Genomic DNA, 14,835 nt, shown 5'->3' with positions numbered 1-14,835 from the left:
CAGCAATGCATCTTGGTGATTTATGCCCAGTACTCCATAGCCCCTGCAGCCAGCAGGGAAGAGAATCCCATTCCCTGCTCCCTGCTCCTCCAGCCTGCTGCAGCTCTGTGCTCCCTTGGCTTCTTCCTCACCATCCTCACAAGCACAGCATGGGGTATGGACCAAAGCCACAATCTGGGGTGTTGTAAGTTGCTCACCCACAAGTGCCCAGTGTTGCACGTGGCTGAAACGCGGTCATGCTCCAGAAGCAGTCTCTAAGTGGCCAAGGTCAAGACCTCTCCTGTTTCTCCAAACCCAGGGTTAATTCTCAATATCTATTTGATTCGGATGTTAATCTAAACACTGACACAGATTGCCCAAAGAGGTAATAGATGCCTCATTTCTGGCATTGTTCAAGGCCAGGTTGGACGGGACTTGGAGCAACCTGCTCTAGTGGAAGGTTGGCAGGGAGCTGGAACGGGATGAGCTTTAAGGTCCCCTCCAACACAAACCAGGCTGGGATTGTGCAAAATGTGCATAAATATAGCATGAGCAGTTAAACACTCAATTTGTCAGTGAGAAGACCCATACTAACTAGATTTAGGTATACATCAATTTAGTCATTTGAGATAAGCATGCAGTATTACTGAACGTGTTTAGTGCATGCCTGTAAAGGTGTATTTAACCATCTCATTGCATCTTGGGAGTTTACACACAAATCAAACTGCTTGCCACACATTTCCAAGCAGTGTCCTACCAAGCTGTGGTGATGGTGCACAGTCCGTGCTATGAAGTACTGTCATGAGATCTAAGGGCACTGCTGCACATGCAGTTAGTAGCGAATCTGTACCTGATGGGTTTCGTACAGTCCTGCTGCATGGGAGCTGCCCTGTGCTCCAAACATTGGCGGTTACACCAAAACCATGTTATAGAACCATAGAATCAACTAGGTTGGAAAAGACCTCCGAAATCATCAAGTCCAACCATTACCCCAGGACTGCCAAGACCACCACTAAACCATGTCACTAAATGCCATATAAGCAGCATGCAGAGACTTCTGAATGCATGAAAAGAGCCTTTGAAAATGTCTTTTTAAGCTTTTCCCAATTCCTAATTTATCCCAACCCTTGGCTGATCCACCTCTGCGTTTTCCTTTTCCTTCCCTCCCGCACCAGTATTTTCAGGCAATGTTATTACATCCCAGCTTCCATGAGAGGAGAAGTAAAATCCTGACAGAGAATATTTCCACGGAGCTTTCTGTAGGTTCAATGTAAGCAGATTTGGTACAGAGAAGATAACCCTTTCAAGGCATATTTAGCTGATTCCCCAAGGAGCGCATCAAATGGTGCAGTTTCCAGAGCTCACCAATCACATTCAAAACCATTTCATTCTGCTGTGGGTCTCCCTAATACCTCCCTACATGGAACTGGAGCCCACACAAGGATTTGGGGCACTGTCCACTCCTCACCAGCGTCATGGGTGAGTGAAGCCCATGAGAGGTGCTGGACAGGGCAGGGAACAGCACAGGGTGTAGTGCCCTGCCTGAAACCACCCTCCTGAAAGTGGAAAGAAAGGCAGAATTCTTCATTGCCTGTTTGGAACGATCATTCCTGTGATCGATCGAACCATCTGCTGAACTACAGAGAGGAAAGACCTTGCTGCCATTCAGCTACTGCTCTAAGCCAGTCTCTTTTATTGCCAAACTGCTTGCAGGCTCTTCAGCTATATAGAGAATCATAGACTCATGGAATGGTTTGTGTTGGAAGGGACCTTAAAGCTCATCCAGCTCCAACCCCTGCCCCTCTCCAGGTTTCCTGCAGCTGCTCTAAGGTCTCCCCTTTATGAGCCTTCTCTTCCCGAGGCTGAAGCAGAGGTGCTCCTTAACTGAGAAAAGGGGTGGGTGTAAAATCTGTTTCTCATCTGCTTGCTTATTCTTTTTTTCTATGACTTCATCAGTTTAGAAACAGAAATATCGGGATATAGGATGCTCCAACCTGAAATCAATTTCAAGGGGCATGTGTACTGAAATCCCACGTATCAGAACATTCACGACTGTAGCAGCAAAACACTTTGTTAGCTGAAGTATAGATTAGTAATAGGAGATGCATAAAGGTTTACTATGTCTATTTGGCCCTTTTCTGCTGGTTTGCATGAAGGCTCAGATTGAGCTGCTATGCACGAGATCTGAATTTGCTCCTCTGGGGTAGCTTTGAACCTATGGGAAAACACTTCTCCATGTTCTCTGTCTCCTAGGGGCTTTTCATGTCTCTAACGCCTTTCATTGAAGGTGTACCTAGGCTTGGAAGGAGAGGTCTTTGTAGGGTTGTGTTTCCATTTTTCATTTCCCACAGGAACTGGGAGGTGATTGAGGGCTTTTTCATTCACTTTCATCAAACCAAAAGGTCCAACACCACGCTCAGACCAGGGAACCTGAGCCTCTTAGCAGGGTCTCAAAGCTGCCCATGCCACCACTGCATGGCACCAAACACCACTTGTGCCATGGGGCTGGAAACCAGGGTGAAGAGGGAGCCCTCCAGCACCACAAGGAATGGAAAAATGGGGGGGGGGAATTATTAAATATCTTTGAAAATGGGGCTTTATGGCTGTTATGGAGAAACGAAGCAGAGATAGGAAATCAACTCATCTGCCTCCAGCCAGATGATGCTCTGCAGGACTAGGCTGGCCAGTAAATGAAAAGGGCAACCACACTTCAGCATTCTGACACAAAAGCAGCCCAGTCTTGTTCCCTTTTCTCATTGAAAGATTAATAAGAAAGTACTAAGGCAAAAGGCATACGGGATTTCTATTAACAAGTCTCTAAGCCTAACCAGATCGGCGACACCAGCAGTAATAAAATATCTGCCTGTGAGCCTCAACTGAGATTAAAGTCTTCAAGGAGCCGACAAGATTAAGGAAATTATTTCTGTAAAGCATAATCTGTTAGCCTTCTGGACTTGGCTCAGCCACACAGTCAATCGGGGAAGAATATTTTCTCTGACTAAGAAAAAAGGGTTTTTACAGTGACACTTCTTTGCAAAAATGAGAATTTTTAGTGATAGCAAAAACCAATTTTCTCTGACCTGGCTTCGGCAGGACAGCGACTTCAGGCTGGATGTAATAAACCACTGCTCAAACTTCCCGAGCCCAGGGTCAGCTCAATCCCTGCCTTCAGGTTTCTTCTGCAAGGCAGAGGAGTGAGTCTGGATACTGATGTCTTGCTCATTAAACTGTGCTGCCCTGAGAGTGCATCCGATCACAAACCCAACACTTTCTAATCAGCTGCAGAGACAAGCTATTTTTCCAACATGAAACAAACTGCATTTTAATTTGTCTGAAAGAGCAAGATATCTACCCAGGGATGCTTTCAGGTGACCTCAAACCACATCATTCTGTCCACCTTTAGCTATGCCTGCACAAGGTGCCAAGAGCCTTCTCCAGGCCACAGCTTTTCATTGAATCCCAAAAGGGTTTGGGTTGGAAGGGACCTCAAAGCTCCTCCAGCTCCAACCCCTGCCACAGGCAGGGACCCCTTCCACTAGAGCAGCTTGCTCCAAGCCCCCTGTGTCCAACCTGGCCTTGAGCACTGCCAGGGATGGGGCAGCCACAGCTTCTCTGGGCACCCTGTGCCAGCGCCTCAGCACCCTCACAGGGAAGAGCTTCTGCCTAAGAGCTCATCTCCGTCTCCCCTCGGGCAGGTTCAAGCCATTCCCCTTGGCCTGTCACCCCTAAAGAACAGCCTGAATCCACAAAGCTGAGCAGGAAGGAGCAGTGGTGCTGCAGGCCCCATCTGGAGCAGAATGCACCTCTGCTGAGTCACTGCCAGGGCTAAAGGCAAATTAAAACCACATTAGAATGAATCTCAGGATTTTCAACAAAGGTTATGGAGGAGCGATGCAGGGCAAGTGGCTTCACTTAATAGATGCTTACAAGCACTACGGAGGGATGTAAGCATCCATCTGACAAAATCATTGCAGGAGTAAATGACCCCTGGGAGCAGCTTAGCTGGGAAGCAGCACATTTGATAGGAGCAATGCAGATGGTAATGGAGTTTTTGCCTTGCTAAATGACACGATGTCACTAAAAGTGGCTATTGCAGGAGAGCAACGCCAATTTTAACAACTAAAGCGTTAGAAAACCCTCACCCATGGGGATGTTTCATAGCACCAAGCTCCATGGGAAGAGGGGGGATGCCAAGAGGTGAACCTGAATCAAGGAGACTTTCATTTGTGTTAGGATAGAGAAAAGGAAGAACAGTAACTCAAGTAGAAGAGAGAGGACGTCAGGCAATAGCTGTGTGCATAGAAGGGTCTTGGCTCACCCTTCACTGCTTGAGGAACAAGGAAACCAAAAAGTCCAACTGAAATGAGAATTAGCATCTTAAAACCAGGGAGCTGTTTCCTGGGAAGGAGGCACTTTCCACCCGGAGTGAGCGTGGAGAGGAGCACAGGCAGCACGTCTCCATCACTCCAACCTCACCTCCCTGCTTAACTGACCGTAACGGCGGCTGTTTCTTGTCTGGAATAAATGAGGCATCACTTCTGTGGGACAGTGCTGTGCAAGCAGCTGTGTGCTCACCCTGCCAGCACCAAACGAGCTCTGAGAGCACCACAGGAGAGGAGTCTACAGGCTAAATTTAATTTGCTTTGTACCTCCAATGTCCTCCTCAAACAGCTCAAAACTTCTCCCCGAGCATCCCTGGGGCTGGAATCGATCTATTTGCAAGCCAGACAGCCCAAAACCCATCACAGTCAGTGACTGCCAGTGTCCTGGAGGTGCTGCGGATATGCTGCTGTGGGAGGCAGCTGGGTGCTATCAGTGAGTGGTGCTCCTCAGGGCAGCCACACAAGAAAGGGGGAAGGATGTCCTGATGCAAGCTTCAGTCTATGTGCTCCGAACAATCAGCTCTCCCTTGCTGGCCAGTGATGTGAAATCTATGCCCGTTATGTTTGCAAATGTATTTAATAACAGAATCCCAAAAGGGTTTGTGCTGGAAGGGACCTCAAAGCTCCTCCAGCTCCAACCCCTGCCACGGGCAGGGACCCCTTCCACTAGAGCAGCTTGCTCCAAGCCCCTGTGTCCAACCTGGCCTTGAGCACTGCCAGGGATGGGGCAGCCACAGCTTCTCTGGGCACCCTGTGCCAGCGCCTCAGCACCCTCCCAGGGAAGAGCTTCTGCCTAAGAGCTCAGCTCAGTCTCCCCTCGGGCAGGTTAAAGCCATTCCCCTTGGCCTGTCCCTACATCCCTTGTCCCAAGCCGCTCTCCAGCTTTCCTGCAGCCCCTTCAGGCACTGGAGCTGCTCTCAGGTCTCCCCTTCAGGAGCCTTCTCTTCTCCAGGCTGACCCAGCCCAGCTCTCTCAGCCTGGCTCCAGAGCAGAGCTGCTCCAGCCCTCGCAGCATCTCCATGGCCTCCTCTGGCCTCGCTCCAACAGCTCCACGTCCCTCTGGTGCTGCTGCCCCAGAGCTGGATCAGGGCTGCAGGGGGGTCTCCCCAGAGCAAAGGGATGTGCTCAGGTAAGAGCACAGGAGATGGCAGATCCCTCCTCTATGCATCAGACTGGGGTACAACACCCTCAGCCCCACAGCAAAGGGGGTCCTGCCCTGCAGCAGCTTTCCCAGGACACCAGCACATTACCCAAAGGAATCAGGTTGGGACTTGATGGCCAGAACTCGGGAAGGGCCCTGGTGTGCTCATGGGAAGCACAGACTTCCCTGGATAACACTGCCATGAGCAGGACTTTGGCTGGAGCTTTCCTCTCAAAGAACAAAAGTACCTTAAATGGCAAGTCTGGAACGACCTTACTCATTAACTGGGTTTATTATTTCCTGAGCTCTGTTTAATCACCCTTTTAAAGCCTCTGTTTGCTAATTGAATGCTTCCTTTTTTTGTCAGGAGATAAAAGGAATGAGGAGTTGTTGGAAATGGTTGATTATACATATGTATAAGTGCACTGGGTTGCTTAATGAATCTGGTGGATGAGAAATCCATATTTACTCTAAAGCAACCAGCTGCTTTGTCATCCCTGTTTTCTGGGGACTTTTCACAGTTCCTTGGTAAAGGGTTTTATGTATGGACTCCTCACGACCAGCAGCCAGGGATGCCCAGCACCGTGCAGACCTGAGGCAGGTACCAACTTCATCCCAGTGGGTCTGGGCCCATGCAGGTGACAGGCAGTGGGATAGTGACAACCACAGCAAGCCACGAGCATCAGACAGCAATCAAATATCCATTATCCATTATTATTTTGAGTATCCCAAACATGTTTGAGGTTTGACTCTCTCAGCCTTGCGGTGTATTTAAACCTATGCACTTCATCCAACCCAAACCTTCCTATGATATCACGCTTCAGATTCCCAACGAGCCAAAGGATGTCTGCAGGATCTGAGAGATTGATTTAGCAGTAGTGGAGAGTGCTTTGAACAGAGCTGGCTTTGCTAAATAGCCAGGCAGTTTTGGAACAAAATATGCCTTTTTTTATACCCCCCAAGCATAAATTATCAGTTATAACACATAATTGCAGGGAGAGAGAGGAAAACAAAAACTTAAATTAGCTAAACTGTAAACACAGACACTTTGAAAAAGATAAGTGTGAAGTAAGTGAACCAAAACTGGCTTAAACACAGGGGAGAGCGGATAATCGAGTTCAGGAATTAAAGTGGAAAACAGAAGGCCGAGTTTAGAAGGACGCTGATCGAGCAGCATACCAAAAGATCAGGAAAGTCAAGCCAAGGATAATCCGATCCCAGCAGGATTTGTACGAAGTGCTGATCTCTGACTGCAAACACTCTGCCCGGGCCTATTTACAGCTCTAGCTGCTATTTTGGCTTCCTGATAAATGCTGTCTCACCTCGCTGCGTGGGGACAGGTTTCAGAGGAGCTGTGGAAGAACCTGTGATGGGTTATGATGGACCGACCAGATGCTTTTGTGTCGTGAGGTCTTGACCTCAGCACCAGCAGGTCCCCACCAGCTTCCACCCATCAGCATCTTGTCCAACACCAACAACCTCTAGACTGAATCATTCATTATCTGGGAACACTTCAGCTTTGCAGTGGGCAGAAAGACACAACCAAAATGCTATCACTGCACACCCTGTTGCTGCTGGGGGTCAGAGCAGCAGGACACACACGCTTGAATCCCTGCACTGCTTCTGCTGTTTGAATGCACTGCTGAAGAGAGCCGAGGAGGGTTCTGAGGGGAGCAGGAAGCAGAGGAGGTGGCAGAGGTAATACCAATTCTTTTCTGCGAGTCTGCATAAAGCAGCCTGATTTCCAGTTTGTTAGCATTCATTTTCCAGTGCATTGCTCTGACAAGGCCGTACCTACAGCTAATGCATTGCACGTGAAGGTTGTGCTGGATTGCAAAAGGGATTTACAGAGTCCTGAGCTCAGCAGGAGATAAGGCCATGAGTTAAATGTTGGGTTTCTTCTATATCTGCCATTTCGGAAGGCAGGAGCTTTGACATTTGGCTGTAGGGGTTTCATCACAAGCACTCACAGGAAGGCACAAAGCTCCAGCACAGGCTTTCCCCAACAGCAAGAGCCTGCGGCTCTGCTGCTATCTGTTATGGGGAGATAAACCAGATTAGGGTCTGAGGGTCCATGGCTGCAGCCCTGCCCTGCTGCAGCCCAGGTTCCCATAGGATGCACATTCCCATGGGTAGGGTTCAGCCAGTTTATCACCCAGAGCTGCGCTTCGTGACACAGGGTCCTCTGTTAATGCTGTTACCAAATGACATCCTGGTTTGTGAAATAATTCACTTAAAGACAAAGAAAGTCAGCCCAGAGAAAAGCCTGGAAAACACAGGTGCACATGGCCCCATGGAAAACTGCGGTGTTCTCCACTTCCAAAGGCTTATCAAGCAGCTCATCTAGTGATCAGCTCTCCCACAAACCAAACTACAGAGGGAACCTCTGTTGCCCAGAGAACAGGTTGGCCAGGATCGATGGGCTTGTAGGTACCTGCTCTAGTGGAAGGTGTTCCTGCCTCTGGCAGGGGTTGGAAGTGGATGATCTTTAAGTTCCCTTCAACTCAAACCACCCTGTGACTCCATGATTCTATTTTCTTATTGAAAGAGTCAGGTCAGAAGTACAAGGAAGAAGTAGAACTATTGCATATTTTATATTAGACTACCCTTCCCAGCTCGCAAGACAGCCATGAAGATTGCTTTAGAAATGATTCTGGCTTTGGAGCATCAACTACAGGTGGCTCAATTTGTTATATTTTTTTTAAACTTCAGAGTTGTGTCACTATAGTCATATATATGTATGATATATGTATCATATATTCATTTGCTGTAAAGTAGGTGTCAGGCTCCTGCTATAAACCCAACACATGGGGCGGGTAATTACCGTTACTCACAGTAGCAGCTAAGACCATTTAATAAACTATATATATTTAGCATAGCAGTCAGAATAAATGTTTGTTTATAGAAATAGAAATAAAACCCATGTGCAAAACCATCTGCTTCTGTCATTACTGTCAGAAGGAGCTGAGTTACTACCAGACACCGAACCATCGGCTCCACCACGGGTTTGCACCGGTGAGATTGAAATTACCCAAGGCATCAGCTGCAATAGGTGCTCCAGCTTGTTTGGCTTTGATTGGCTCTTTTTCATTTAATTGGGAATCAGATTGGAGCCAGCAAAACTGAAAAACAACAGTTCTGATTCCCCTGATTGAAATCAGGTTTTTGCTGGGCTTCCTGTAACAGCCCTGGGGGATGCTCACACATGAGCAGGGACCTTAGTGCCCCACTGCCGGCCTGCCCATCCAGGGATGATTCTACAGGATGGCCCAGTAAAGGAACACATTGATTTTTGCATCTCCCTTAAGGTGTATGTCCCATTGCTGGGAGACACACAGAGTTACTGAAAGAAAATAAGTGAGATTTGAAATATAATGGCTTGTGTTCCTGAGTATCATAGATCAGTGGAGTAAAACTTATCCTCTTGTCTGCTGTATCTAACTAAACATATTAAAGTACAAAAAAAGCCCCACCTCCTCCTTGCTCCGTCTCGAACACCAGTTGGAAAACATAATGGTTTTATCACCATGAAGGTTTTATCATGGAAGGATAATCACAAGATACTTGTACAGCCTAAGAAATAGCTGACAACTCCACTGAGGGAAATAAATTCTTTCTTCTCATAGTTAAAGCCGAACAACGGAGATGAAAGACATCAGGAAACACGGACAGAAAGCCAGGAACATGTTTTTCATGCAGTGGGACTTCCTGCCCAAAGCCCTGGGGAACAGATGTGCGACCAGCTTCAGGAGGAGCAGAGGGGTCCTGCCTCGACAGGACAATATCACAGGATCCCAGCCTGGTTTGGGTTGGAAGGGACCTCAAAGCTCCTCCAGCTCCAACCCCTGCCACGGGCAGGGACCCCTTCCACTAGAGCAGCTTGCTCCAAGCCCCTGTGTCCAACCTGGCCTTGAGCACTGCCAGGGATGGGGCAGCCACAGCTTCTCTGGGCACCCTGTGCCAGCGCCTCAGCACCCTCCCAGGGAAGAGCTTCTGCCTAAGAGCTCATCTCAGTCTCCCCTCGGGCAGGTTAAAGCCATTCCCCTTGGCCTGTCCCTACATCCCTTGTCCCAAGCCCCTCTCCCGGTTTCTTGTCGGCTCCTTTAGGGGGGTTCTGCTCTGGATTTGGGATGACTGGCAGTGATGGCAGCCACCGATGCGGGGATGAGCAGTGCTGGGATGTAAACCCACAATACCTTCTCCTGAACACATTTCAGCTTACTTCTGGCGTTCTGCATAATTCATGTTATAATTCCGAGCATACAAAGTAAACAATCGTACGGCTTTTTGGTTTTGTTTTTCCCTGTATCTCTCCCGTGGCAAAACTTCTCCTAACAGAGGACAAGCACAGAATACTTAAAGAGACCAGCAAAGCAGAGAGGAAAACATGGCTTTTTTCCATCCTAATCTTCACTTTGGTGAACAACAAACCCAAACCTCAACATTCACTGCACAAGTGACCCCCATAACAAGCGTGGTAAAGCACAACCAAGGCTGTAAAGAGAAATCCCTACTTTTAATGGAAATACTCTGCACTGGAGAGCCTTGAGGGCAGGCTCAGAAAGCTGTGTGAGCTGTAGGTATGTCTGAACAGAGCTGAGGCCATGCTCCCTGGATAACACAAGTCCCAGAAGAGATGCTCTTTCACTGCATGGCCCTGGCATCACACTGTGAAACCTACAAACTCCATGTGCTCAAAGGAGTGCTGCAGGTGGCCTCTTTTCCTTTCAATATTAATTTTTCCAACTGGCTGTTAGTGCATGCCTCCCCTTCCTCCTTCACTTTGCCAGAGGCCAATGTACTCCAGCATCAGCAATGACTGCAGTGTGAAGGATGAGGAAGATCCTTTGGCAGGTTAGAATCTAGTTAGTTTGTGTTGTATTTATTGCACTGTATTTTAGGCAGCTTTCTTATATCAAAAAAAAAAAAAAAAGAAACAGAAAAAGAGAAAATAATTACTCCTGCATTTTGTGGACACAGCAGAATATTCTAAAACACAAGGATGGTTTGTGTTGGAAGGGACCTCAAAGCTCCTCCAGCTCCAACCCCTGCCACGGGCAGGGACCCCTTCCACTAGAGCAGCTTGCTCCAAGCCCCTGTGTCCAACCTGGCCTTGAGCACAGCCAGGGATGGGGCAGCCACAGCTTCTCTGGGCACCCTGTGCCAGCGCCTCAGCACCCTCACAGGGAAGAGCTTCTGCCTAAGAGCTCATCTCAGTCTCCCCTCGGGCAGGTTAAAGCCATTCCCCTTGGCCTGTCCCTACAAGCCCTTGTCCAACGCCCCTCTCCAGGTTTCTCTTCAGTAATGGAACTTGTAGCTTGCTTAAGGCAATTAAAATAATCTATTTTGATTTCTTTTTAATGCAAATACTTTAATTTAAAGCAATGCACCCATCTCCCTTTTCACAGCAACCCATTGCAATAGCAATTTTGGTGTAACCATTTCAAACCTGACGTGCGGGCACTGTCCCTTTGTTCAGTGCCACTGCAGAGCCTTCGGCCACAGAAAGTGACAGCCAAGAATTGATAGATTGAATAATTTTTAATTAGCCACTGTTTGTGCAAATTGGCCCCGACAAAAGCGCTGCCCACAGAGTGCATCTGCCACCCGTAATTGTCCCCTGTGACAGCCAAGGCCCCTGTCAGCACGTCCCTTGAGCCCGTCTGCTCTAAATGTCAGACAGAGATGAACCGTTCTGCTGCACCGAGACCTTTCACTGCTCATCAACAGCAGCAATTTATTACTCGCTCACCCAATACCCACCTAAGTGATTGCAGCACAAAGAAATTAACTTGACTTTTAGGTCACCAGTGTTAAGCTGCGGCAGGGTACAAGGGACAGGAGCCCAGCAGTATCTGGAGGTCCTCAGGACAACTGCATGGATGGAAAGTTAAACTGGGGGGAAAAGTTACAGCATCCCTTATGAGTGGCTGCTGTGAGGCCAGAATAATGCAGGGAGATTGCCAGAGTTGAGAACAATGTCTGCTTAGGTTCACAAAATGGTTTAGGTTGGGAAAGACTTATAAGATCAAGTCCAGCTATTAACCCAGCACTGCCAAGACCACCACTAACCAATGTCCCCAAATGCCATATCTACACAGCTTTTAAATACAGCCACAGATGGTGACTCCACCACTGCCCTGAGCAGCCTGTTCCAGTGCCTGACATCCTTTTAGTCAAGATTGTTCCTAATACCCAATCCAAACCTCCTCCTTTAAAAGCAGTAGAGGATAAGGCTTTGTTTTTGTCGTGGTTTAAGCTCAGCAGGTAACTCAGAACCACGTAGCCACTCACTCACTCCCCAACACTTCCGAAGCGATGGGGAGGAGAATCCAAAGAATGTAACTCCCACGGGTTGAGACAAGAGCAGTCCAGTAACTAAGGTAAAACACAAACCACTGCTGCTACCACCAATAATAACAATGATAAGGGAAATAACAGGGGGAGAGAATACAACCACTCACCACCCACCAACTGATACCCAGCCTGACCGAGCAGTGATCTAACCCTTCTGGGTAACTGCCCCCAGTTTATATAGTGGGCCTGACGTGCTGTGGTATGGAATACCTCTTTGGTCAGTCTGGGTCAGGTGTCCTGTCTCTGCTTCCTCCCGGCTTCCCCTCCTCCCTGGCAGAGCATGAGGCTCACAAAGTCCTTGGTCAGACTAAACATTACTGAGCAGCAACTGAAAACATCGGTGTTATCAGCGCTGCTCCCAGGCTGAAAGTCAAAACCACAGCACTGCACCAGCTACTAAGAAGGAGAAAAATGACTGCTACTGCTGAACCCAGGACAGTTTTGCACCATTTTTTCAGACATCATTCAGATACTCAATGGCCATAGGAAGCAAATGTGCCAACCCCACCATCACTGCAGTCATTCTGTTGCCAAGATGTCAGCTAAAGGTTTGTGAGGCTCCTTTGGGGCCATTCACCTCTTTCAGAACCACCCATGCAGACTGCCTGGGGCTATGTTATCCAAAAGATAGTCCATATTTATCCTGGAGATGACCACATCATCTATGTGTGCTCTATTCAGCTGTGCATGTGAGACGATACCAGGTTACTATATATTTTGGTCTTGAAGAATGAGGATGTTTCAGTGCTGAAAGTTATTTAATTTTTCTTGTAAGGAGGCCAAACACTCCCAAACCCCATGGCTTTTCTGATGGAGGAAAGGGGAGAATTTACAAGTAGCAAGAATTAAACACCACGAGGATCTCTCATAAACCAGGATCCCATCCCAGGAGAACGGTGCTGCAAATGACAAGCAATAACTGCCCTCACTATGACTTCTAGCTAATTAAACATAGAGCAAATCACCTAGGGAATATATTTTTCAGGTTTTTTATTTTCCCCCTTTCTACTGCTTCTCAGTGGGGGATGAAGCATGGCCAGGTTTCAAAGATGCAATAACACACTGAAGAAAAGAGTGAGATGCAACAGGAGTGCAGGTAGCTTTTGGTTCCTCACTGGTCCAAGAGGGACAGGAGGGACTTCCCCGAACAGCTCATCCTGAAGGACTGGCTGTTTGCTGGAGGTGGTGGGCTGGAGAGCCACTGGCACCGACAGGCTATGTCCCCCCTTAATGCAGTCACACCATTTTAACACTGGTCCCCCTCAGCAATCAGCCAAGCACTATTCAAACATAGAGACACCTCCTCCTGGTTATCACCCATCATCACTTCTGGCTGCTTTAGCTGCAACATGTGAGGAGGTGATCCTGCCCCTCTACTCTGCTCTTGTGAGACCTCACCTGGAGCACTGTGTGCAGTTCTGGTGTCCTCAACATAAAAAGGACATGGAACTGTTGGAACAAGTCCAGAGGAGGCCACGAGGATGCTCAGGGTCTGGAGCACCTCCTGTATGGAGACAGGCTGAGGAAGTTGGGGCTGTTCAGCCTGGAGAAGAGAAGGCTGCGTGGAGACCTCAGAGCAGCCTTCCAGTATCTGAAGGGGGCCTATAGGGATGCTGGGGAGGGACTCTTCATTAGGGACTGTAGTGACAGGACAAGGGCTAACGGGTTAAAACTTAAACAGGGGAAGTTTAGATTGGATCTAAGGAGGAAATTCTTTCCTGTGAGGGTGGTGAGGCACTGGAATGGGCTGCCCAGGGAGGTTGTGAATGCTCCATCCCTGGCAGTGTTCAAGGCCAGGTTGGACGGGGCCTTGGGTGATATGACTTAGCATAAGGTGTCCCTGCCCATGGCAGGGGGGTTGGAACTGGATGATCTTAAGGTCCTTTCCAACCCTAACGATTCTATGTGCATCAGCACCATGTGTTGTGCTGCTTCTCAGGGCTAAGCAGGACTGGCACTGAAATCATCATAATCGCAGAATGGTTTGGGTTGAAAGGGACTTTAAAGCTCACCCAGTTCCAACCCCTGCCACAGGTAGGGACACTTTCCACTGGAGCAGCTTGCTCTAAGCCTTGTCCAACCTGGCCTTGAACACTGCCAGGGATGGGGCAGCCACAGCTTCTCCTGTGCCAGTGCCCCACCACCCTCAGAGTGGTTTTTCATCATCCAGTAGGTGCTGGATCACAAATGCAACAGATATTTAGATCTGTGTTCCCCCAGAAAGACATTAAATGAGGAAATGGAAGAGAAGAGAGAGCTCTCCGTGGTCTGTAAATAATACATTTTAATTAAGGCCTGATTTTCACCTTAAGCCACATACAAAAACTTACGAATGAATTAAATGCCTTTAATCTCCTTTAGGATTCCAAGTATTAAATGACAACTGAGTGGAGAGAACGAACATCACACATTGTGCCACCAATCCCAGCTCATTTGCATTGAGCAGGTTCTCCTGAAGTTCTCATTTTTCCCATTTTATGACCTCCCCAGTCTAGCCATCCACACAGATCTCCTTTAACCACAGAGAGGTTTTGCACAGCCCCCTCAATCTGTTTGTCCCTGCCATGCTCTTCACTCTGAAAAGCACCATTGGGTGCTGAAGGGAAGAGGATTCCCCATCACTTTAACATTACAGCTACTCTGACTATCAGTGAGAAAAATAAACAGCTTTTGTTAAAGAATAGAAGCATACCATTGCAATTTGTAAGAGAACGGGGGCAGGATGACATGTCAACCTCCAGTTGACTTTGAATTATTAAATCAATATTTAATTCTTTTAGAAGGAAAAAACATCACATTTTATGGAAAATTACTTTTAATCCAAATAAAACACAAGCTTTGGGAGTCTCAGCCAACCGTGCTTACAACCACCGACATTTCAGATGTGGAAGGACTTTATTAAGAATTCTCTTTACACTCAAATGTATTCTTGTTTTTCATGCAGGGCTTATTCCAGGCAGAAACACTGTTTTCTTG

The sequence above is a fragment of the Pezoporus flaviventris genome, unplaced genomic scaffold, assembly GCF_033815535.1.
Source record: "Pezoporus flaviventris isolate CSIRO_AGI_PZ_B2104156 unplaced genomic scaffold, CSIRO_AGI_Pfla_v1 ptg000129l, whole genome shotgun sequence".
NCBI lineage: Eukaryota > Metazoa > Chordata > Aves > Psittaciformes > Psittacidae > Pezoporus > Pezoporus flaviventris.
Note: the sequence above shows the minus strand (reverse complement) of the source record.